Here is a 26,257-nt window from a genome sequence, read left to right on the forward strand (position 1 = left end):
CTGCAGTCTGATTCAAACTAATTAATAATCAGGAAGAGACTGAATTAGTGGCACATGTCAGGAACCTGTGGAGACCTGATGTGCAGATCTATACAGGAATTACTTGAGAAGATTTAACATCTGATGAGCAATTCCCTTGCTGCCCAGGACCATCTGAGAATTACTCCAGCTGTACTGGTGTTGTAGATTTTGAGTAGTTCTGTGGTATTAATCTCATTAGTTATTAGGAAATGCGAGGCAGATTTAAACCTAGTCTAATACTTGTGTATATATACAACCAGTGGAGACAATCAGTAGCCTGTGGCTCAGGAAGACCTTGAAGTTCATGCAGTGAAGTGTACCATGTCTTGGACAATCTGTAAACAAGGGTGATTCTCCTGAATTATTAGTGACTCTTATGTACTTATGATCCATGGTTTTAGCTGTGCAGCTAAAGGTTCGATTAAACCAACACTGACAACAATTTGAATTTATACAACAACCTTAATGAAGTAAATTTGTCCAAGGTACTTCACAAGAAGATCATTGAATACAATTTGACACAAAATCACAAGATAAATTACGAGGGCATATGAGCCAAAAGCTTAATCAATGAAGTAGGTTTGAAGGAATGTCACCGAGAAGGAAAGAGAGGTGTAGACAGAGAGATTTTTAGGCTGAACATTTCAGATCATGGTTGTCAATGATGGAACAATGGAAATTAGGAATTCTCATGAGGTCAGAATTGGAGGAGTACACATACCTTGGAGGATTGTATAGCTGGAGGAGTTTACAGGAATAGGGAGAGGTGAGGGTTTTGACAATAGAATGAGAATTTTAAAATCAAGTCGATGCTCAATTAGAAGCTGGTGTGGGGTCAACAAGCAGATGAGCAATGGGGGAACCAGACTTGGTAGAAATTAGAATGTGGCTGCAGAATTATGGATGAGGGAGGGTGGAAGCTGGAAGTCCGTGCAGAAGTATCAGAATAACAAAGCGTAGAGATAACAAAGGGATTAATGAGGGTGTTAGCACCAGATGAACTAATGCTAAAATAAAATCAGACGATGCTACAGAGATGAATATAGTTGAAGGTGACTTCGAATGAAATAACATGGTTATGAACTGTCCAATTTAATCAAATATAGTTGCTAGGGAGAAGGAAGTGGCATCCAGGGAGCAACATTTGGTGATTGAAGGCAATAGCTTTGGTCCACTCAATCCATTGCAGGCTTAATTGCAAGAAATTTCTGCTCACCCATTACTGGATGAATAATTTATCTCAAATTAAAGACAATAAAACCAGTTCAAAAACTGGTCCTTTTTCAGATGATGTTGCCAAGGATAAGAAAAAAGAAGAAGCCAAGGCCTTAAGGGGATTCCAGAGGTAAACAGAGCAAGAATAGAAAAATAAGCCATTGCAAGTCATTCTCCATCTTTGACTGGACAGGTAAGAGTGGAGCCAGATGTGTCCTATCCAGCGAGACATCAGAGGAGACATGCTAGAGGAAGGTGGTGTAGATAATTGTGTCAAAGATTGTAAGTAAGTCAAGAAGAATGAAGAGGAAACATTTAGCTTTATTGCAGTCTCATGTGAAAGCATTTGTGGCTTTGAAAAGAACTATTTCAGCAGTGTGGTGAGAATAACAATAGGAGGGAATCGAACATGCAGCTGCATGCCCATTTACATTACATAGGTCAGGTCAGAACAGGATCGCCTTTGAATGTGAAGCCTTCCATGATCAGGTGACCCTTATGTTCAAGTATGAAGAACAAGTGTCTTGGAATCATACAACACAGAAATAGATCCTTCGGTCCAACTTGTCCATACTGACCAGATATCCACTACTTTGGTGATCTATTCAATAACTGTAACTCTTGTGAAACTGAAACTCAGCAAGAGTCAGTGTTTACACAAGCTGAAAATGGATTTAAGAAAATAACTGCAGCACATTTTGGAAACTGGCACCTAATCATGTAAAACTGAAATCATATGACCGCTGTTTCGTTATTCAGGAGAAAAAAGTGCACATTAAAGTCAAAAATAACTTTTGAAGTGTCATTATATTGTACTTAGATAAAAATGTTTAATTTGATCAATAACATTTGAAGAAATTTCCTGCTGACATTATTGTGGTTGGATGGAAATTTGGGGAATGTATGTTTGTAGAAGATGAATACAATTCTGTATTGGCTGCCCCTTTCTATTAAAAGGTCAAAATGTGAAAGCTGAACAAGTAACCTCTTACACCATTTTTCAAAGAACATCAAGCACTTTAGAAGGAAATACTTGGAGAAGCATTGTTCTTTCTGTTTCTTTCATGTAATCTTTGAATCTGCTCCATCTGGAAACCACTGCTTCTTGACCTCATCCAGGATGGAGTCACACTTCCTAGCAGCCTCAGATGGAGAGATCAAACACACAAACATTTTGCCTTGGAGTGAAACTATTTCTTGGAAGATTATTCCAGATAAAATACAGAGACTTAACACTGCATGGCAGTCATTGAATGTTAAAAGACTTTCTGTTGAAGGGATGAAAATCTGATTGAAATGAAAAATCAGGTTGCATTAAAATCCTCAGTGACTTTAAAGTACTAACATACTTTACAGTGAGATTATTGGTTTTAAGATCAATGCAGCTGTAATTCGTCACATTATAGTTTGCTAACTTCAAAAATCTCATTAAGTTTTACTCCACTTCAATTATTAAATATGGTATCTGTTTCGATCAGAGGTAGATTCCAGGTTAAATCCCTGAACTCAGACAGTGTTATAACAGGAATGCACAATTAGCCAGGTTCACAGTAGATCACAGGCAGATGGAAGATGATCAAACTTCTCTCTGCTGATATTTATTGAATCGTCTGTATGGAAGCAAACTAAGTCTAAGCAATGCAAGCTGCTCACAGATGAGCTCCTCAAATCCAACTGTTCTCCTCAACTTCCTATATTCGTTTACTAATTCTGAAGCTCGGCATTGAATACCCCATTCCACCACCTTTCTGACCATCATCCACTAGTGCACCACTCCCTGATCCCTGTTGTTAAAGTAGTGTTTCTCAAAGATGGCATTAAACTGCAATGATCTGTTAATATCATAAGGACTTGGGTGGGGAAAGGTGAATCCTGTCACCCTGGGTCTCCCAGTAACTATAGGCAGATCTTTCCCTATCTGAGCAAGCATGCTGATGAGCGAAATTCATTTTTAAAATTTCTTTGTTGGCATCATTGGCTAGGCCAGCATTTATTGCCCATTCCGAACACCCAGAGGGCAGTTAAGAGTCAACCTCAATACTGTGGATCTGGAGTCACATGTGTCCTTCAATAATATCCTTTCCTAATGGACATTAATGGACAAGATCGGCTTTTCTTACAACTGACGAGATTCATGGTCACTATTAGATGCTTAACTCCAGATTTTTATTAAGTTTAAATTCCGCCAAGGTGCCAATGTGGGAACCTGGGTCCCCAGAATATTGCCTGAGTGTTTGGTCATCACCTCCCAGGTTAGAGTTAAAGTTAATTGGGTGAAAGTCAAAAATCAGGCTGTTGCCACACTCACCCCACTCAATGGTGACAGAGCACTGTGCCATGCAGTTACATGTACACACCTTTCAATAAATAAAATATTCATTCTTTCCTGCTGCCCCCTATCACAAGGCTCTTGCTTTTTCTTGAATACATTAAGAAAACTCTCCTGAATAAGTACTTACACGTTAGATGGCAAGTTCACAATCTAGCCATGTGGTGGTGAGAAACCTATTTCCTAGTTTTTGCATCTCATTATTAGCTCCACTTAACATTTTGACATCGCATTTCCAACTTTCCTGTCTGCAATTGAGAAACTCAGTGACAGACTGAGTGTCATTGAATAGGACTTTGTGAACAAGTGCAACTTGATAGCACTGTCAATGATTTCTTCCATCACTTTGATGACGACTGAGAATAAATGGAAGTGCTGGAATCCTCCACCATTGAGGATGGGGATATTTGGGGATCCTCCTCCTCCAGTGTGTTGGTTAATTGTCTTCCACCATTCATGACTGGAAGTGGCAGGACTGCAGAGCTTTGATCTGATCGATTGGTATTGGATCACTAAGCCCTCTCTACTGCATATGCTTCAGGTGTTTAGCATGCACGTATAATCCTGTATATTGTAGCTTCACCAGCTTGATACCTCAAGTTTAGGTATGCCTAGCACTGCTCTTTGCATGCCCTACTACACTCATCTTTGAACATCCAGATTTCCACTGCTGGCATCTTGTGGTATTTACCACTTTTATCAGTCTGTGATGCTGGGTAAAGGTTGTTTAAGGTTTACTGCTACCAATCTCCTTTGTTTTTCATTTCTCTTGTACCTATCTACTGATTAGAGTTCGGACATTTTGCTATAAACTCTGTGTCTTATGATCTTATATTCCACAACTCCCTAATGAAGGAGCAGTGCTTCCAAACAAACCTGTTGGACTGTAACCTGGTGTTATGTGATTTTTAACCTAGATTAGTGTTAGAGTATACACCACCAGAGAAATGGTACAAATACATTTCCCCCCAATTAAAGTTACAGTAATGTTCCTTCTCTGCACTCATAGATTGCATACAACACCAGTAGAATGATACAGCATCTGCATTGAAGGTTTGTTCACCACTATTAATTCATTATACAATCATGAAAATAAATATATTGCATTTACCACTATTCAAACTCCCCTTATGCCTCACTTCACATGAAGGTTGTCTGGTTTTACACTTTTCTGAGAACACTTCAGACTTGGAAGAATATTAAGTTTCTTGTTTGAGAAAGCTGGACGCTGTTGCTAATCTATGGATAATTTATCTGCTGCTGCTACCTTTTCTTCTGTCAATAATTACCTTTCAGTAATATTGCTCTTGAAGGGATGAAATCAGTTGTTTCAGCTTTTTCTTTTCATCTGGATTTTCTTTCTCCTTGTTGCACTATTAGATTTTCAATGTTGCAAGCACAATGTATTTTCCTCAATGAGCACTTTTGGCATTTTGTGCAATCTGTGATCTTTACCAGTGACTGGTATTGGTAAGAGTTGTTTGAGATAGTTTGTTGCCACCAATGTTCCTTTTTCTTGGTTGTGTTCAGTGATTAATTGGAGAAAATACTCTTCCATACAGCACCTAGAGGAGAAGGAGTATTCTTAGAAAACAAGGATTATTACATTGTAACAAAAAAAAACACAAACTACATTTGGTCAGGCATAATTACCAGGACCTAGGTGAGCTGGTGCAGATCCATCTGTTCCCTCTAAAAGCTACAGTAGCACACCTTATCTCCACTCATGAGCCGTGTGTGATATCGACTGAATGGTGAAGCCACTGTACATGAACATTAACTCCCTCAGAAACATTACCTTCTTAGTTGGTTTCCTGGCTTGATGGTAATCGTTGAGTGGAGGATAAACCAGGCCATGAGGTTGCAGATTATGAATGAAGACAATTCTGTTGCTGTTAACGGCCCACAGCATCTTCTAAATTCCCAGTCTAGAATTTCTAGACTTATTCAAAATCTATTCCATTTACCGCACAACAGGATAGAAGATATCTTCAATATGAAGATGAATTTCTTCTCCACAAGGACTATGTGGTGGTCATTCATACCGATACTGTCATGGACAGATGCATCTATGACAGTTATATTGATGAGGATGTCACATTATTTATGGAGGTATGCTGGTCGAAGAGCCATGGTCATAGAGTCACAGAGTCATAAAGCACAGAAACAGACTCTTTGGTCCAACCTGTCCTTGCTGACCAAGTTTCCCAAACGAAACTAAGTCCCATTTGTTTGCATTTCTCCCATATTCTTCTAAACCTTTCCTATTCATGTACCTATCCAAGTGTTGCAAATGTTGTAACTGTACCTATATCTACCATGTCCTCAGGTTGTTCATTCCATGCATGAACTACACTCTGTGTGAAAAGGTTGCCCTTCAGGTCCCTTTTAAATCTTTCCACTCTCACCTTAAAAATATGCCCCTAGGTTTTGAACTCCCCCACCATAGGGAAAAGACCTTTGCTATCCAGTGTATCTATGCCCGTCATGTTTCAGTAAACCTCTATAAGGTCACTCCTCATTCCAGTGAAAAAAGTTCCAGCCTATTCAGCTTCTCTTTGTAACTAAAGCAGTAAGTTGCAATCAGCAGATTCTCATGTTTGCTCTGAGTCTTTGTGGGGTCCAGAGTCAACATTGTGCAATCCGAAGCTAACCCTTCCAATATCACTGTGGCATGGTATCTAGTGGGTGTTTTTCCTTCTGGTGCGACATACCTAAGGAAGTGATGATGGTCTTTGGGACTTTGTCTGAAAGGTATGATTCTGTGAGCATGATTATGTCAAGCTCATATGGTAGCTCTCATAATCTAAAATTATACAAGCCCATAGTGTTATTCAGAAGGATTTTGTATGATCGACAGGGTTAGGTACATCTTTGTTGTTTCCCATGCCTAGGTCTGTTAGCATAATGATCTGTTGGGTTTCATGCTTTCTTTTAGACTTTGGACATCCTGTGTAAAAATTGTGTACAGCTTTTGACAATACTAAGTGGCTTGCTAAGTCATTTGAAAGGACATCTAAGAGACATTGCTGAGGATTTAGAGTCGCATAAAGTCAAGACCAAATAATGATAGATTCTTTTCTTCCTTAAAGTATTCAATCGGATTTTCTTTTATGATAATCAAAAATAATTTCAAGATCACCGTTAGTTTAGATTTTAATTCCACATTTAATAATTGGAAGGGTTCAGAATACATTTACAAGGGTGTTGCCAGGGTCAAAGGATTTGAGTTATAGGGAGAGGCTGAATAGGCTGGGCTGTTTTTCCTGGAGCGTCGGAGGCTGAGGGGTGACCTTATAGAGGTTTATGAAATCATGAGGGGTATGGATAGGATAAATAGACAAAGTCTTTTCCCTAGGGTGGGGAATCCAGAACTGGAGGGCATAGGTTTATGGTGAGAAGGGAAAGATATAAAAGGGACCTATGGGGCAACATTTTCACACAGAGGGTGGTGCGTGTATGGAATGAGCTGCCAGAGGAAGTGGTGGAGGCTAGTCCAATTACATCATTTAAAAGACATCTGATTGGCTATGTGAATAGGAAGGGTTCAGATGGATATGGGCCAAGTGCTGGCAAATGGGACGAGATTAGTTTAGGACATCTAGTCGGCATAGATGCGTTAGATGAAAGGGTCTGTTTCTGTGCTGTACATTTCTATGACTCTGACTCTAATTCACTTCAACTTTCACCATCTAGCATGGTAGGATTTGTACCCAAGTTTGCAAAGCATTAGCCTGGGTCTCTGGGTTATTAGTCCAGTGATGCTACCTCTACACCACTGCTCGATCCTCTGAACTACCTCCCTGACCACCACATTACACCCTCAATCTCACAACTGGTGCATCCTCTGCCCAACCAAACCTGGCTACTCTTCTGACCACCCAACTACCTCCTGACTATCTTCCTCACTTAACCGCCCCATTCTTTGCCCACCAACAACCCTCTTGTTCTGACTTACTGATTTACTAACTAACCCTAGCAACCTTACTCATCTCTGTGAAAGCTGGGCTCAGAACGTCTCAATAGAAATATACAGTAACATTGAGTCGTGAATCTGACAATAACTGCTGCTGCTCAGAAAATCTAGTTAAAACTCGCACAACACCAGGTTTATTTGGAAGTGCTAACTTGCAGAAAGTTGCTACTTCATCAGGTAGCTGTGGATCAGGATCATAAGACGCAAAATTTATAGCAAAAGCTCACAGTGCCATGAAGCTAAAACGATATAGAGTCATGGAGTCATAGAGATGTACAGCATGAAAACACACCCTTCGGTCCAACCCATCCATGCCGACCAGATATCCCAACTCAATCTAGTCCCACCTGCCAGCACGCTGCCCATATCCCTCCAAACACTTCCTAGTCATATATCCCTCCAAATGCCTTTAAATGTTGCAGTTTTACCAGCCTCCACCACTTCCTCCGGCAGCTCATTCCACACATGTACCACCCACTGCGTGAAAAAGTTGCCCCTGAGGTCTCTTTTATATCTTTCCCCACTTACCCTAAACCTATGCCCTCAAGTTCTGGACTCCCCACCTCAGGAGAGACTTTGTCTATTTATCCTATCCATGCCCCTCATGATTTTATAAAGCTCTGTAAGGTCACCCTTAAGCCTCTGATGCTCCAGGAAAAACAACCCCAGCCTATTCAACCTCTGTCTCTATAGCTCAAATCCTCCAACCCTGACAACATCCTTATAAATCTTTTCTGAACCCTTTGAAGTTTCACAACATCCTTCCAATAGGAAGGAGACAAGAATTACGTGCAATATTTCAACAGTGGCCAAACCAAAGTCGTGCACAGCTGCAACATGACCTCCCAGCTCTGTCCAATAAAGGAAAGCATACCAAATGCCTTCTTCACTATACTATCTAAGTGTGACTCCACTTTCAAGGAGCTATGAACCTGCACTCCAAGGTCTCTTTGTTCAGCAACACTCCCTAGGACCTTATCATTAAGTGTATAAGTCCTGCATCTAGATTGCTGTTAAGTCTTTCATCTTTTAGAATGGTTTGCAGATTTCGGTTCATTAATATGTAAACCCCAGAACTTCTTTCAAGTCACATTCTTGAGATAACTTAAGATTTTATTTAAAAAATTAAAACTCTTGCACCTCCACATTATGGCTCAGAAGATGTAGGCCAATAGCTTTAAACGTCATTATCCAGATGTACTGGATGGTGTCCAAGAAGATATTTTACTTTTTGTGAAGTAACAACTGTTCCTCTCTCCTACCCTACCATTGCTGCTAATTTTCAATTGCATTAACTGAGCATCAAACAAGTTACCAATAATTAACAGCACTTTAGATTTAATCTCCAAAGTTAGCCGAAGTTGCATCATTATAACTGATATACAGAACAACCTCGATTATCTGAATGAGACGGGCGGGAAGTAATTTTTTTCAGATAACTGATTGTTTGGATAACGAATAACGCTGGTACGGGACCTTGAGATCTTGCTCGGATAATCCAAATTTTGGATAATTGACATTCGGATAACCAAGGTTGTTTTGTAGCTGCTGTGTTTGATGTGACTGTGTTGGTCAGCAGGGGTCCCTCTTGGTGTTCTTATAGGAATCACTGTGCCATAGAAAGTTACTAAACAGAAAAAGTACAACTGAAATGTTGATTTGGAATGTAACAAAAATCCTTCACAAAGGATGTCAATAAAAAATATGCATCATCTTGTTGTTTACACAGTAACAAAAACCAGATTAGACCATCAGCTCAGTCCTCATTTCATATATTTTTGAAGTTGTCATACTAATAAGTTGTTAGATATTTCCTTTATTTTCTTTGAGTTCCGGAGCTACCACTGCTGTTTGTAACTAGTCAGTTGAAAAATAAATTGCCTGCATTTCTATTCAAATCCAGCTAGGACATCTGGAGTTGGATTAGGCCTTCCCCCTGAAGCAGACATTTCTATTCCCACCCTGTCTGAACGCTGTCAAAAGTCACACGACACCAGCTTATAGTCCAACAGATTTATTTAAAATCACAAACTTTTGGAGGGCTGCTCCTTTGTCAGGTAAAAACAATGACTGCAGATGCTGGAAACCAGATTCTGGATCAGTGGTGCTGGAAGAGCACAGCAGTTCAGGCAGCATCCGAGGAGCAGTAAAATCGACATTTCGGGCAAAAGCCCTTCATCAGGAATAAAGCCTTTGTCAGATCAACTGGTAAAGGAGCAGAGCTCCAAAAGCTTGTGATTTTCAATAAATCAGTTGGATATAACCTGGTGTTGTGTGACTTTTGACTTTGTCCATCTCAGTCCCACACTGACATCACATCTGAACACTGCCAAAGAGACAGGGAGCCAATGTAGACAAAAAGGGACCTGAAACCATTTTCTGACAGCAATCACTCCATTTACAGAAGGCAACATCAGCCAAAATTGCCTTCATTGCTTATTACATTAACATTTCTTCTTGGTTCAAAGGTTATACATCATTAACCATGTGATAGAAACTTTGTGTGAGAAATTCATAATGTCAACACTGTGCTAACCTTTGGTCATAATGTCAGTAGCTTAAACAAATTACTTTTGTGAATGGGCTTAAACTACATCCATTAGATATCCTCTTTTAGTTTGATGGCTCCTTTATATTGACTGAACACAAACTGCCCTATTTATTGATTGAAAGTAGCAAGCTACTTAAAGTCAGTGGATTAGCCAAGCTCTCAAGGCCATGTGCCCTGAAGTCCTGAGGTACCACATTTAATGCGGAGTTGAATCAATGCCATTTAATCTGTTTCTAATAAATACCTGGGTATGCAGCATAGCTAGTTAGAAGAGTGTGGACTCAATGAAGAAAAGGTTTGTTATAGGCAAAGGCTAATAAATACGAGGCAAATCAAACTTTATTTTGTCATCCACAATACTCTTTCCTTTCGTGTGCAATCAATAGTTTTCAGTGATTATAGACCTTGTGATCCAGTGTATTTTTTTTTCATGACAGGCTATCCACAAGCTTTCTGGAATCTGCCTGCTTTGATCTCACCTTAAATCAATCAATCATGCTGACAGCTTGTATGAAATCGTTCCCTGCCAGGTCAAGGGTGAGCCACTTTTTGTCTCCCAACGCTCAGTGCTGTGGCTGCAGTTCTAGCTCTGAGGAATGAAGCTAAGCCAGTCTTTAAGAGGTGAGGGCAGGGGGTGGGGAAGTTGTAACAGTGGAATATTACTGCTACTGAAACCCAGGATGTTTCACCACACAAGGCAGGCTGTTCATGTTATTTCTGTCTGTATGGAATGCAAGAGTCAAAGTTAAGATTGCAATCTTACAATGATGTAGCTTCGTCAATCATCTAACGTATTAAAGTATAGAAACTAAAGAACTTTCATTACTGGTCGCAATTTTGCACTGATGTATTTTAGTCTAGAAATAAATAAGATAAATTAAAATCTAAATTAAATCAGAAAAAGTTGAACATATGCAAGTTTGCCACCTTTTTGTTATTATTAGGTAATGTCCCACTCCCTTTAAATCTGATGTCTCACATCTCTCAACCTCAACCCCCTTGCAATCCATTACCCCATTCTAGACTCTCTTTCCTTCACTTAAAAGCATTGCCAACCTTCCAAATTTTCTACAAATCTTTCCTGCACCCCATAGTTGAACCTTCGGATCAGACTGAATCTCTGTCCCTAATGAACAAATCGTCTTCAGTGTTGTAGGTGACATTACACTAATGCAAGATGTGGTAAATTTGAAAGATAAAGAAATAATGTTGGAAATGCTCGACAGGTCTGTCCATTAACAATGGAAAAATTAACATAGTTACAGATTTGGCAGGCTAGATTTTCATTCCGGTAGTGGTAGTCAGCAATGGTCCTGGCTCTGCCTACCTATATCAGGAACAAGAGGGTTTAGAGGCATGATCTTCATTGCTGGGTTGTGTAAGAGGAAGGGTGGATGTTAGAGGCATGCTGGGAGGTGAGGACAGTGGAATGGGAGGTGGGCTCAGACTGAAATAAAGCCACCTACTGCCAAGGCAGCCATGCTGAGTTGCTAAGTACTGAGACAGTCTATTTAAAGGAACAGCCTCAGTGTTGTGGGACTTTGACACAAATATAATGTAAGGCCCTTTAATCCTAATCCCTCACACCACCTCAACCTTCATATATTCTCAATGCCCCATCCATGCCATCTCATTCCCTTCCACCCAGCTCCCCATGGTCCTTCATGGCATGCATACCCACCCATCCCCTATGACCCCTCTTGTGTAACATACCCGGCAAGGCCCCAACCTATATCCATTGCCCTTCATTACCCCATGTCAATCTATGGAACATAGAGTAAAGAAAAAATTAATCCTATCGTGATAACAGGAAGTGTAAAAAAATTGCAAAAGATTACTTTCCACTTTCTTATAAAAACACAGGCTAATAGAAGTGTCATTTATCTAGACTTTAAAATATAAATAGCAGAATCTGCAAGCACTTGAAATCTCTATCTTGTGTCAACAGATATTGTGGAATTAGCAAAGTTTAGAGAGCCAAAGCTCTCATTCAAGCAATGCTTTTTCCAGAGGCTTAGGTATTTCAAGAGAGTAATAGATTTCTGGGCTCGCAGTCAAGATTGCATAATGAGAAGGAGTGAGGAACATGCCCTCATGTGAAGGTGAAGGAGGAGTCATGGCAGCTGGGTGAAGGAAGAGCCTAGCATTAAGGAAGGTCTGAGGAGAGACTTTTGAACTTATCTTGCAAAAGATTCCCTAATGAAGACACTACAAAGAGACTATGAAACACATATCCTTTAAATTCTGGCCCAAACCCATGAAAATTATGGAACATATTGATCTCCATTACACAGCTGACTAGATAAAGAGTGTAGGGTGAAATTTTGCAATCAGCCCATGTCTGTAAAGGACCATGGTGAAAATCAGGAACCTGGGAGTAGGATCAGGAATGGGACCTGCTCAGCTTTTTAACTGTGTTTGTAAATCAGCCCAACTCAGGAAAATTACCCAGGCCAACGTTGAAGACCTGGGAAGATCCCAGACCTCTCATGGTTAATCCTTTTTCACTCTTCACAGATGATGCCGGACCTGCTGATAATTTTCAGAACTTTCTGTTTTTTATCATCGGTGACAATTGCCATGACTGTGTCGTAGTGCACAATTTCTCTGTGTCCAGGTTTGATCATAACATCCCCTGTGGGGGTTATAATGAAACATAGAAATATAAACATTAGGACCAGGAATAGGTCATTCAGCCCTTTGAGCAGTTCTACCATTCAATATGATCATGGCTGATCCGATGTCTCAATGCCATGTTCCCACATTCTCATCATACTGATATATTTAAAATCTAAAAAGTCTTTTTTGAATGTATTCAGTCACTTAACCTCCAAGACATTCTGTGGTAGAGAATTCCACAGGTTAACTATCATTTTAATGAAGAACATTTTCCTCAACTCATTCCTAAACAGTCTCCCCTATGTCCTGCAGTATGTCCTGTGGTTCTAGATGCCCAACCAGGGAAAATACCCTCTTTGCATCTTGTGTGTCCAGCCCTACATTTTAATCAGATCCCCTGTCATTCCTCCAAACGCTAATGAATATTAGCAAAATCAATCATTCCTCACAGCATGGTCCTGCCATCCCTGGTATTGGTCTGGTGACCTTTGTTGCACTTCCTCTATGGCAAGAGCTTCCTCTCATAGGTAGAAAACTACATGCATTACTCTAGGCATGGACTAACCAAGGCCCTGTATAACTATAGTAAGGCATCTCTACTTCTGAACTAGCATCTGAAGACGGACGACGGTCTGAAAGCTTGCTTTTTTCAAATAAACCTGTTGGACTATAATGCAGTATCATGTGATTTTAGACTTTAAAAATAAAGGCCAATGTACCATTTGCCTTCCTGAATAGCTTTCGTTCCTGCATGTCTACTTTCATTGACTGGTGTACAAGATCACCAGATTTCCCTTTTTATATCCACAATTCCCAATATATAACCCTTTAAATAATACTCTTCTTTCCTGTCTTTCCTACCAAAGTAGACAACTTGTTAGGAGAATTAAGTCTTGCAATTCTTTTGCTAATCATTTCTATGTGTTCAAACAAACATTCAGCCATATTTCAATGTATAATAAATAGCACCAGTACAGCACAAAAAAAGATTGGTTGTCACTTTAACATGGATGAGCACATGGTATTGTGTGCAGGTGAATTTCATGATTTAGGGAAGCTGGCTCCAATCCACTGACTTCCAAGATTTATCAAGAAACAAGAATGGTTGATAGACAATCTGATCCTGACAGATGGATTGCTATTTTATCATGGAGAGCACCATTGCTGGAGTCATCATAGCCTCAGTGGTACTCCAAAGACAATATAGAAGGAGATAGCAATTTTGACTCTGTCACCAAACCCAGGAAGAATACAAACCCCCAGAAGCTCCAAAGAAGCAGCAAGCAAAGATCCACCCAGGGGAACTCAGGATAGTGATAAGACACCAGATCTACAGGTCTTGTTTACATTTTCTTCAAATGTCTGAAAGACAGTGAAGGGATCTATTAAGGATGTCCCAGGCCATTACCCCTGAACCATAATATCTGCCAGATGAAGATTTGCACTCAGAATGGCAATTCCACCCCCCCCTTCCCCACCCCCCCCCCACTCCCCCCTACCCCCCCACCCCCCCACCCTGCCATTTCAGAGGCGATCAAGGTCATAGTTCCCTGAATGTTTATACCAACAGCCAGATTCAAAGTGTAACAGGAGATCAATACATCATCCCACAGACCCTGACCCTAAAGAGCATCCTGCATTTTACTATTTTCATCAGATAAAGGCACTTCATGTCCTTCTCTTGTGACAAGGAGAGTCAAGCAGCTTGGCTGTGAGATTCACGACCATTGGTGTCTGTACCAAGGTGCAGAACAATATCAACTGCATTCATATTGCAGTTTGTTCATCAACAGAAAAGGCTTTCACTCCGTCAATAATCAAATTCTATGTGCCCATTGATCCAAATTCTGGAAGTCTGCACCAGATGACTCCTAAATTCTAGCAATTACACAGGCTCCTGCCTCCTTCCAAGGTCCTCAAGTCATACAAGGATAAAGTTTGGGAGATAAGGGCTACCCCATTTAAACATGGAAATTATGGTTTTACTGAACCATTAGCCTGACGCAAAATGAAGATACTTTTTTGTGCCTCATGCTTGCACCAGGACTCTTGTGAAAGAGACCATAAGCCTCTAATGAGTCAAAACATTGAGTATAGGAGTTGGGAGGTCATGTTGTGGCTCTGCAGGACATTGGTTAGGCCACGTTTGGAATATTGTGTGCACTTCTGGTCTCCCTTCTATAGGAAAGATGTGAAACTTGAAAGAGTTCAGAAAAGATTTACAAGGTTGTTGCCGAGGTCAGAGGGTTTTAGCTATAGGGAGAGGTTGAATAGGCTGGGGCTGTTTTCTCTGGAGCGTCGGAGGCTGAGGGGTGACCTTATAGAGGTTTATAAAATCATGAGAGGCACAGGTAGGATAAATAGACAAGGCCTTTTCCCTGAGGTGTGGGAGTCCAGAACTAGAGGGCATAGGTTTAGGATGAGAGGGGAAAGATTTAAAGGAGACTAAGGAGCAACGTTTTCATACAGAAGGTGATGCATGTATGGAAAGAGCTACCACCGAAGTGGTGGAAAGTAGTACAATTACAACATTTAAAAGACATCTGCATAGGTTTAGAGGGATATGGGCCAAGTGCTGGCAAGTGGGACTGGATTAATTTAGGGTATCTGGTCAGCATGGATGAGTTGCACCAAATGGTCTGTTTCCATGCCGTACATCTCTATAACTATAACTGCAGTAAAGCCTACAAAGTGGGCCTACATTGTGAGGCATATTGAGCTCTTCACAGCAGGAGCTGAGCTTGTGTGACCTACTGGAAGCAAAGGACATAGTGGACAAACAGCAGCTTTTTGAGGTTGCAGATGAGGATGAGGAAATTGATCAGAAGGGTCATCCAAGAAAGCATGATAGAGCAATGCATCATTGAGGGGGCAGAGATCCCTACTAAATTTAGAGGACATGTGGAGTTTGTTAGTTTTGCAGTTTTTGACCTTTTGTGTTGCTAAATAAACATCTCATTATCCTTGTGATTATGCACTTGATATCTTTAGGTAATCCCACTCTAAAGTACCTGCATGTAAAATTTCTGACCGACCGCTTGGGAAAAGCATCACGTGAGGCAAAGGTTAGGTAGCTTTAAAGACGTTTGATTCTTATATCAGAGTGTTGTGTAACAAAGTCCCTCAAGATAGCCAGCAGCTTAAAACAAATTCTGATCAGTCTCCTTTTGACCATCCCTTTCGTGGTAAGTCTTCAATGTTTTAGAGTGTATATCGACTGCTAAGTTGCCCGGAAACATTCGAACATCCTCTAGGACACTATTGTATCTATGAGAGGCAGTGCAAGGTGCAGCTTTTCTTGGCAGGCCAATGTTCTAAGATGCTCATTGTACATCATTCGGCTTTGAAAAACAGGGCACTCCCTTGAAAAGCTGATATCTAGAGTGAACCTTTCCATGCAGAGATGTGTCACCACTGGTTACTTACTCTCACTCTCAAGGCTGTAAGTGTGCAGCCCAGACCTAACACAATCCCCGCACAATGCATTTATTCGGAGTGATGTCTTGGCTACTGTCCTTCAAGGATCCATGACATCTGAACTGTTTGCAATCAAGGAATCATTTGTTCATGAAAGGTGAGCAAAGCGTGGCCACTACAATTTCTATCATTCTTGGGATATTGAAAGATGTTGCTTAAGTCTCGCATGGGTTTAACTGAACAAAATCCAAAATTAACAAAGACCTTAGAGCAGACATGCTAAAAGTGCAAGTGAACTTAAGAAGATTAGCTACAGGAGCAGGAAGAGATCATTTGGCCCCTCAAACCTGCCCTGCCATTCAATAGGCTATCGGCTAATCTGTTCCTGGCCTCAACTCTTCTTTTGCGCTAACCCTGAGCTTCAGATATTTCAAAAATCTATCTCCTCTTTAAGTACTTTCAGTGATCTACCTTCACAACTCTCTGGAGTACAGAATTTCTGACATTCAATGCCCTTAATGTGGAACTATTCCCCTTTCGAGATTCTGTATTAATGGAAACATCTTCTCAATATTTGCCAAGCCCCATCGGAACCTTGTAGATTTCAGCAAGATCATCCATGTAATGAATAGCAACCTAACCTGTTTAGCCATTCTTGGTTACTCAACTTCTTCATCCCAGGATTCAGTCTAATGAATCTCTTTTGAACTACTTTCAATGTCAAAATGCCCTTTCTCAAATATGGGGATGAAAAACTGCCACCTCACCAACACTCTATGCAGGTATAAGAAGACTTACTCAATTTCAAACTTCAACCCCCTAAGAATAAAAGTCAAAGTTCATTTGGCCTCTTACTTACTTGCTGCATCTGCATGCTAACTTTTTCTGTGTTGTATTCACAAGAATTCCCAGAACTCTCAATGCTGTATAATTTTGGCGTCCCTCACCATTTAATTGATAATTTGCTTTTTGATACTTCCTAGCAAAATGCATGACCCTGCACTTTCCAACATTAAACACCATCTGCTAAGTTTTTGCCCACTTACTCAATGTATGTATATTCCCTTGCAGATTGTTTATGTCCTCATCACAATATACGTTCCAACATATTTTGCATTGTCAGAATATATAGATACATAATGTTGTCCTAACTCCAAGTCAATAACATAGTTAATCAATAATTAAGAACCTAGGACTGATCCTTGTGGCACTCCACTAGGTACATCTTTCTAATCTAAAGATGCCCCTTAATCCCAGCTCACTTCTTCTGTGGATTAACTAATCCTCAATCCATGCTAATGTAATCCCTCCAATAAATTCTATCTTGTGCAATAATACTTTTTGAGGCACTTTACCAAATGCCTTCTGGAAATCCAAATATTATATCTACCAGTTCACCTTTATCAACTCTGTATATTATATCCTGAAAGAACTCCAGTGAATTTGTCAAGCATAATTTTCCTTTCACAAAACCATGTTGACTCTGTTTCATTGTGTTAAGATTTTCTAAATGTCCTGATATTTCTTTCTTAATAATGGGATTCCCATCAAAAGACATTTGTCTAACTGTCACTTATTCATTCGCAAAAGTGAAAGATTTTTTATATTAATGCATCACCCATGCCACCTATATAACCTCACAACTTTTCTTCTTCCTCTGCCTCCCAAAACATCCTCATGTAGACCTGGTTTCGATAGCTGGAGTGGAGGGAGACTGCTCTGTGAGTGGCCCTGTTCATGTGCAAAATCTGTCCAGTCATACGCTATTGTCTTTAGGCCTGGAGGTCCTAAACTTGCCCAAATGCAGGTTCACCCTCCTCCATAGACAGGCAGGAAGTAGACAGTCAAGATTAGAGTGATGCCGGAAAAGCACAGCAGGTCAGACGGCATCCGAGGAGCAGGAAAAAAATTGATGTTTTGAGCAAAAGACCTAAATGCCGATTTTTCCTGCTCCTCGGATGCTGCCTGACCTGCTGTGCTTTTCCAGCACCACTCTAATCTTGACTCTGATCTGCAGCATCTGCAGTACCCACTTCCGCCTCCGAGGTGGAGTGGTCAAGCTTCTCTGGAATGTCGTCAGAAGAAAGCTTCTGCTGGTCCTGTCTGTCTGCCAATCCTGTTGCTTGTGGGGCATTTGCTGGCATCAGTCTATTTTTCTGAGAGGAAGGAGCACCTGGAATGATATCAAGTTTTCTTGTTTCTCTGTCATTCTCCTTGCCATTGGTAATAAGCACATGTAACTAGAGCAATGATGTACAGATCCAGGTGCAGCTCTGGCAGGCACTGAATCTTCTGGATTTGGCTGAATATGGTGGTGCCATGGAAGTAGTCAAGTGGACAAGTATTGATACTGATAACACTGGTGAGAGACGTGTGTATTGGTAATGTTAGAGGGAGCCCTATGAATGGTCATTAACCTTTGCCTTGTACTGCTGGGAGCTCTACTTCACTTGGGACCAGATGTAGGTTGGCCTAGTCTGGTGGCATGGCCTCCTGTGGCAGTCAGCTGGATAAAGGATGACCTTCTTCTCCACCACTCCATCCACCTGTGACTTCAGGTCTATCCATGGTGCAAAACGTGAGTCTCTTTCCTCTGGTCTTAAAAATGTGTTGCTGGAAAAGCGCAGCAGGTCAGGCAGCATCAAAGGAACAGGAGAATTGACGTTTTGGGCAAAAGCCCTTCTTCAGGAATCCAAAACGTTGATTCTCCTGTTCCTTTGATGCTGCCTGACCTGCTGCGCTTTTCCAGCAACAGATGTTTAAGCTCTGATCTCCAGCATCTGCAGTTCTCACTTTCTCCTAGTCTCTTTCCTCTGGGCCATGTTCTGAAGGTTGAAGGTCTTGTACCACAACTTGAGGGCCAGTTGTGGCTTGGGAGTGTCCTGCAGAGTTTTATATAGGATGCCAGTCAGATGAAAAACAACAGGTTCTGGTAGCAGTGGGCACAGTGACTGTGTGACTCCCTGAGAAACTGACGCAAGAGCCCTCTTGCATTATTAATGAGGTGAAGTGCAAAATATTGCATGAAAACAATCACGGCAAGCCAGGGCAAATTGGATGCCATGAATCTCACTTTTTAATTGCAAGTAGAAGAATTACCAATTGCTGTTACTAAAAGTATTAACATGATGAAAATAGAAAGGGGCAAAATTATACTTTACTGCCCGGATATCAAGTATCACATGAGTATCCAGTATCACATAAAAGAAAAGAACTGGCAAGATGATATGCATTATTCTTACAGAATTCAACAGATATTTTTTCCAGTAATTTTGAATGCAAAGAAGATCAGCAGCTTCTAGTTTGGCAAGTAACCTTACATGCTAAGTCTTCTTTGCTGGGCTTCAAGCAATGTTTCATGCTCAAGTCGTGAAGGTGAACTTAGTAGCTTCACTATAACGGAATTGAATGATATTAAGGTGCTGAAAGTTGTCTATTCCTTCACTCTGATTGTCAAGGCTCTGTTGATTGATTTTAGTGCCATTCTTCTATTGACAGTTTCGACACAAATTAAGAATTTTTTTGTTATGATTGAAACAAATGTATATGTCAATTCTTTTTGAAATTCTGCTGTCACATTGATGCTTTTGCCCTATGTCGATGCCTGTAGAGTAAGGTGCATAGTTCTGAAAACTGAACAGGGTAAATACACCGACTAATCATTGTATGGCTCAAATATAACCATGTCTTTAGGGCATGTGAGTAAGAATCAAAACAAATGATTGTAACCTTATATAGATTATTGGTGAGGGCACATTTGGAATACTAAGATGATTATGTGATCCAGCATTCCCAGTGGAACATACAAGGAACATATTGTGGGAAAGCAGAGTGCTGCAGCCCATGAATTTCCATTCATTCATTTTAATGGATGCTTGCAATTACACACAATGTATTTCCAGTGCATGCTAACACTCGCTGAGAGCAGTGGAATGAAGAATTACTCTGACTGTATGCAGCTTAGCACAGACTTTCTTGACCATTTAAGGAGATAATGAATCAAATTCAAGTCAAAACAGCTTGAAGATCTGGAGATATCAAATGGAGGAAAGAATCTGCATTGACAGCTTATGCTGTAGTTTCCTGTGCTCACTATAGAGTGGCTCCCAGCTGTCCACAGTCACATTTTTCATCTTCCTGCTATTCAGCTGTTTGCGATGGAGAAATTCTAAGCTGTTCTCCTTAAATTATATCACCAGGGTGACTTGTCACAGCAGGAGTCTCTCCTTGACCGGTTCATGCCTGGTAGAAAATTAATGTTAATAAAAAGGGAAACTTAAGACAATCCTATTATTTCTATTTTATTTTCTGTAGAAGAGAATATTATGTTAAGGAATAAAACATTTCACTTGGACTTTCTTTGCCTTTTAAGAGCAGGCCCAGCAAAAGTAAGAAATCTTTCAAAATACACAAAGAACCCAGAATGAGAATTGGATAAACTATACAGCCATGTAAACAATGTAATAAGAGATTGAACGATTTTGATTGCTGAGAGTAACAGCAGGTTTTCAAAACATAAATGCAATAAACAAAGGATGGTAGGAAGGGTTGGCCCACTGTAATTGAGAATGGGAAACTGCAATCTGAAGACACTTCAGTAGATACTTTGTGAAATTGCTTCTTCACATCTGCCTTTACCTAAAAAGCAGTTGCAAAGTTTTCAAGTTAGGTATCAGATTTTCAGGAGACAGAGCTTGATAGCTTACAAGTAATAAAAAGTACATCTACAAGAAGATAAACTACTGGTGTAGACAGCTTGAAAACAAGAATATTAAAGTAGACGGCAATTAAAAGGCTGAAAATAGTGAAAATGTATTTAATGCAAAGATTCTTATGTTTTAAGGCGACTAATAAACTCATTTAAGTAAATGTACAAAGGGACAAGCAGTACAATTATAAAGCCTAAAGTATCTTCCAAGTAACACTGCAGATGTAGTACATGTTGTAAAAGTTTTAGTGAAAGAAAGAAGTGTAAATGATATAGATCATAAAAGTTACTATGGATTATAGTGATAAAATCAATGATACTAAGAGTACAGTATTATTTGGAAGCACTAGTTTTTGGAGTGCTGCTCCTTTATCAGGTGGTTGTGGAGTATAAGATCATAGGACACAGAATTTATAGCAAAGGTTTATGGTGTGATGTAATTAAAATTCAGTTACATCTCACACTGTAAACGTTTGCTATAAAATTTTGTTCCCCATGATCTCATACTCCACAACCACGTGATGAAGGTGCAGTGCTCCTAAAGCTAGTGCTTCCAAATAAACCTGTTGGACTATAGCCTGGTGTTGTGTGATTTTTAACTTTGTACATCCCAGTCCAGCACTGGCACCTCTAAATCAAGAGTACAGTAGTTAGCTGCAATGAGATAACCCAACAAGTTATTGATCTTATCAACAGAGAAATAAAATACAGATCTAATGATAGCTTATGGTTTTTCTATTTGGAGTTATGTAGACCCCCACTCTGAGACTTCTACACAGCTATAGTTACTGATTGGTAATTTTAAAAATTTAATTGTGACAAAATATAGAGATGAGCAACACAATTCATTCTGGGTGTCAGAAGTTTAATTTATGAAGAAATGTTAAGCAAGTTGGATTTAAATCCTTTATACAATAGATTCTGAAATGGTTATTGATGGTACGTGACAAAATTGAATTAATAAATTATTCACATTAGACAACAAGTGAAAGGTTCAAAGTATCGAGTGAAAGAATGTTTATATTTTTCAACAGAAAAAAATAATAGCCAGGAGAAACCTACCAGACAGACAGAATAAGAAAGAGTTGAATGCATTAATGGAAAGAGAACGGAACAGGAGATATGAGGGTTGAAATTTCTTTGTACGACACTAACAATAAATATTCTCACATGCCCTGCCCACAACTTTTCTGGATTTATTAAGACACGACACTCTACCACATTTATTTTCCAACAGGTCTATTTAAAATCACAAGCTTTCGGAGCGCTGCTCCTTCATCACCTGACAAAGGAGCAGTGCTTCAAAAGCTTGTGATTTCAAATAAACCTGTTGGTTTATAAGCTAGTGTGATGTGGCTTCTGACTTTGTCCACACCAGTCCAACAACAGCATCCTCACATCATCACATTAATTCTTAATATTGCACCATGTGATCTCAATTTTCACATTGAGAAAATAGAGGTGTTTTATGCTAAAGAGCAGAGTCTTTTCAGCCAGATAATTTTCCTTTGCTGGTCTTAAAAAGATAGATCTGATTGAAAGGGAGTGAAGACAAACAATGGAATGTTTATTGCATATACCATTATGAAAAGACTCTCAAAGCCAAATACCAGGGAAAAGGAAAGACTGTAGGAAAAAGGGTAAATTGCCATGGGTGTCTAAGGAAATAAGGAAGGCTATCAAATTGAAAGATAAGGCCTACAAAGTAGCCAAGATCAGTGGGAAACTAGAAGATTGGGAAAGATTTAAAGGTCAACACTCCAACACATCTCGTCTACATCCCGCACCTCCGCCCTCAGACCCCAACCCTCCAACCGTAACAAGGACAGAACGCCCCTGGTGCTCACCTTCCACCCTACCAACCTTTGCATAAACCAAATCATCCACCGACATTTCCGCCACCTCCAAACAGACCCCACCACCAGGGATATATTTCCCTCCCCATCCCTTTCCGCCTTCCGCAAAGACCGTTCCCTCCGTGACTACCTGGTCAGGTCCACGCCCCCCTACAACCCACCCTCCAATCCTGGCACTTTCCCCTGCCACCACAAGAACTGTAAAATCTGCACCCACACCTCCTTCCTCACCTCTATCCAAGGCCCTAAAGGAGCCTTCCACATCCATCAAAGTTTTACTTGCACATCTACTAATATCATTTATTGTATCCGTTGCTCCCGATGCAGTCTCCTCTACATTGGGGAGACTGGGCGCCTCCTAGCAGAGCGCTTTAGGGTACATCTCTGGGACACCCGCACCAATCAACCACACCGCCCCGTGGCCCAACATTTCAACTCCCCCTCCCACTCTGCCGAGGACATGGAGGTCCTGGGCCTCCTTCACCGCCGTTCCCTCACCACCAGACGCCTGGAGGAAGAACGCCTCATCTTCCGCCTTGGAACACTTCAACCCCAGGGCATCAATGTGGACTTCAACAGCTTCCTCATTTCCCCTTCCCCCACCTCACACTAGTTCTAAACTTCCAGCTCAGCACTGTCCCCATGACTTGTCCGGACTTGTCCTACCTGCCTATCTCCTTTTCCACCTATCCACTCCACCCTCTCCTCCCTGACCTATCACCTTCATCCTCTCCCCCACTCACCCATTGTACTCTATGCTACTTTCTCTCCAACCCCACCCTCCTTTAGCTTATCTCTCCACGCTTCAGGCTCACTGCCTTTATTCCTGATGAAGGGCTTTTGCCCAAAACGTCAATTTTGAAGCTACTTGGATGCTGCCTGAACTGCTGTGCTCTTCCAGCACTACTAATCCAGAAAGCCACAAGAAGAGCTAAGAAGAAAAGTAAGATAGATTATGGGAAAATAAAGCTCAGAATATGAAGACAGATAGCAAAAGTTTCTGTAAGTATATAAAACAAAAACAAGTGGCTAGAGTAAATATTGATCCTTTAGAGGATGAGAAGGGGGATTTAATACTGGGATATGATGAAAAGGCCGAGGCATTGATTAGATGTTTTGTGTTGGCCTTCACAGTGCAGGATAGAATAACATGCCAATAATTACCAAAGAGACGAAAGTAGGTGAGGACTTGGAAACAATCATTATCATGCTAAAGGTAGTGTTGGGCAAGCTAACGGAGCTAAGGGTAGACAAGTCTCCTCGCCCTGATGAAATGTATCCCAGGGTACTAAAAGAGTTGGCGGGAGAAATACCAAATGTACTTGTGGTAATTATCCAAAACTCACTGAACTCTGGAGAAGTTCCAGCAGAATGGAAAACAGCAAATGTGACGCCACTGTTTAAAAAAAGGAGGTAGACAAAAGATGGAGAATTATAGACTGGTTAGCTTAACTTCTGCAGTGGAGTCTATTATCAAGGAAGAAATAGCAAAGCATCTAGATAGAAATTGTTCTGTTGGGCAGACGCAGCATGGGTTCATGAAGGGTTCATGGAATTCTATGAAGACATTACAAGGTGTTACGGGCAATGTATTAGCATGGTTGGAGGATTGGTTAACCAACAGGAAGCAAAGAGTAGGGATAAATGAATGTTTTTCTAGTTGGCAATCAGTGACTAGTGGTGTGCTTCAGGGATCAGTGTTGGGACCGCAGTTATTCACAATTTACATAGATGATTTGGAGTTGGGGACCACATGTAATGTGTTAACTAAATGAGTGGTAGAGCAAAGTGTGCAGAGGATTGTGAAATTTGCAAAGGGACATAGATAGTTCAAGTGAGTGGGCAAATGTCTGGCAGGTGGAGTACAAGCTAATAAATATGAGGTCATCCATTTTGGTGGGAATGACAGGAAAAAGGACTATTACTTGAATGGTAAGAAATTGCAGCATGCTGCTGTGCAGAGGAACCTGGAGGCCCTTGTGCATGAACCATAGAAGGTTGGTCTGCAGGTGCAACAGGTAATTAGGAAGGCAAATGGAATGTTGTCCTTCATTGCTAAAGGGATTGAGTTTAAATGCAGGGAGGTTATGTTGCAGCTGTATAGGTACTAGTGAGGCCACACCTGGAGTACTGTGTGCAGTTTTGGTCTCCTTATTTGGGAAAGGATATACTGGCACTAGAGGGTGTACAGAGGAGGTTCATTAGGTTGACTCCGGAGTTGAGGGGGTTATCTTATGAGGAAAGACTGAGTAGACTGGGATTATATTCTATGGAATTCAGAAGAATGAGGGGCGATCGTGTAGAAACATGTAAAATTATGAAGGGAATAGATAAGATAGAAGTAGAGAGGATGTTTCCATTGGCAGGTGAAACTAGGACAAGAGGGCATAGACTCTCAGATTTCGGACTGAATTGAGAAGGAACTTCTTCACCCAGAGGGTTGTGCTTCTATGGAACTCCCTGCCCAGTGAAGTAGTTGAGGCTTCCTCAGTAAATGATTTTAAAGCTAAGACAGGTAATTTTTTTGAACACTAAATGAATTAAGGGCTATGGAAAGAGGGTAGGTAAGTGGAGCTGAGGCCACAAAAAGATCAGCCATGGTCTTATTGAATGGTGGAGCAGGCTTGAATGGTCAGATGGCCTACTCCTGCTCCTAGTCTTATGTTCTTATGCTCTTATGTAAAGCTAATACTGGGGGGACATTGGAACAACTCTTGGATCTTTACAAGGCAGTGAAATATCGATGCTGTTTGATTGTGAGCACAGAATTTATAATCCAATAGTTAAAATTATCACAACCCCAAGTGAGATTAAGTTTCCTTAGAAATGTTTTGGATATCAAGCACAGACTCCAGTTAAAGCAGTTGATTGCATGTTTTTTCCTTTTCAAATCAGATTCTTAAGTGCAATGTACAAGCATGGTCTCATTGATTGTTACCTCCAGTTGCCATTGCTGATGCTGTCAGTTTGGCGTCCGTGATGGTATAGCAGTGTTAATGAATAGACAGGATAGTATGACAGGTATTAGACTATTCACATGCAGAGAGTTGGCAGAAAGATTGCATATTTGTTTTGCTTTGGTATTCACCAGGGATGTAGAATGGGTAATCATGATGAGATGATTTACGAGATAAGTGCATTTGAAATAAAAAGAAGTAGATACATGTTATAAACAAAGCACACTTAAAGAGGACAGAACCCCTGGTCCAGATGGACTGCATCCATGCATTTCAAAACATAAAATCTAGGGAAGATGTAGTAGGGCCATTATTACACTAATCTGTCACAAAAATGTTGTAGTGCCAGAGGACTAGAGACAGCTAATGTAATTCCTGTATTTAAGAGGGGAGCTAGAATATGTCCAAGAAATTATATATGGGTCAGCTTAACATCAGGGAGGGAAACATATTGGAACCCTTACATCTGGAATAACAAGGGAACATTTAGAAATATGAAATAGAATATTTGTGCTCAATTAACATTGTTGGATTTTTTTTAAAAGATCTGGATTTTCAACAGATCTTCAATAAGCTGTCCAAAGATTTTAATGAATTAGATCAGGGAA

Source organism: Chiloscyllium punctatum, chromosome 1 (assembly GCF_047496795.1).
Source record: "Chiloscyllium punctatum isolate Juve2018m chromosome 1, sChiPun1.3, whole genome shotgun sequence".
Lineage (NCBI taxonomy): Eukaryota > Metazoa > Chordata > Chondrichthyes > Orectolobiformes > Hemiscylliidae > Chiloscyllium > Chiloscyllium punctatum.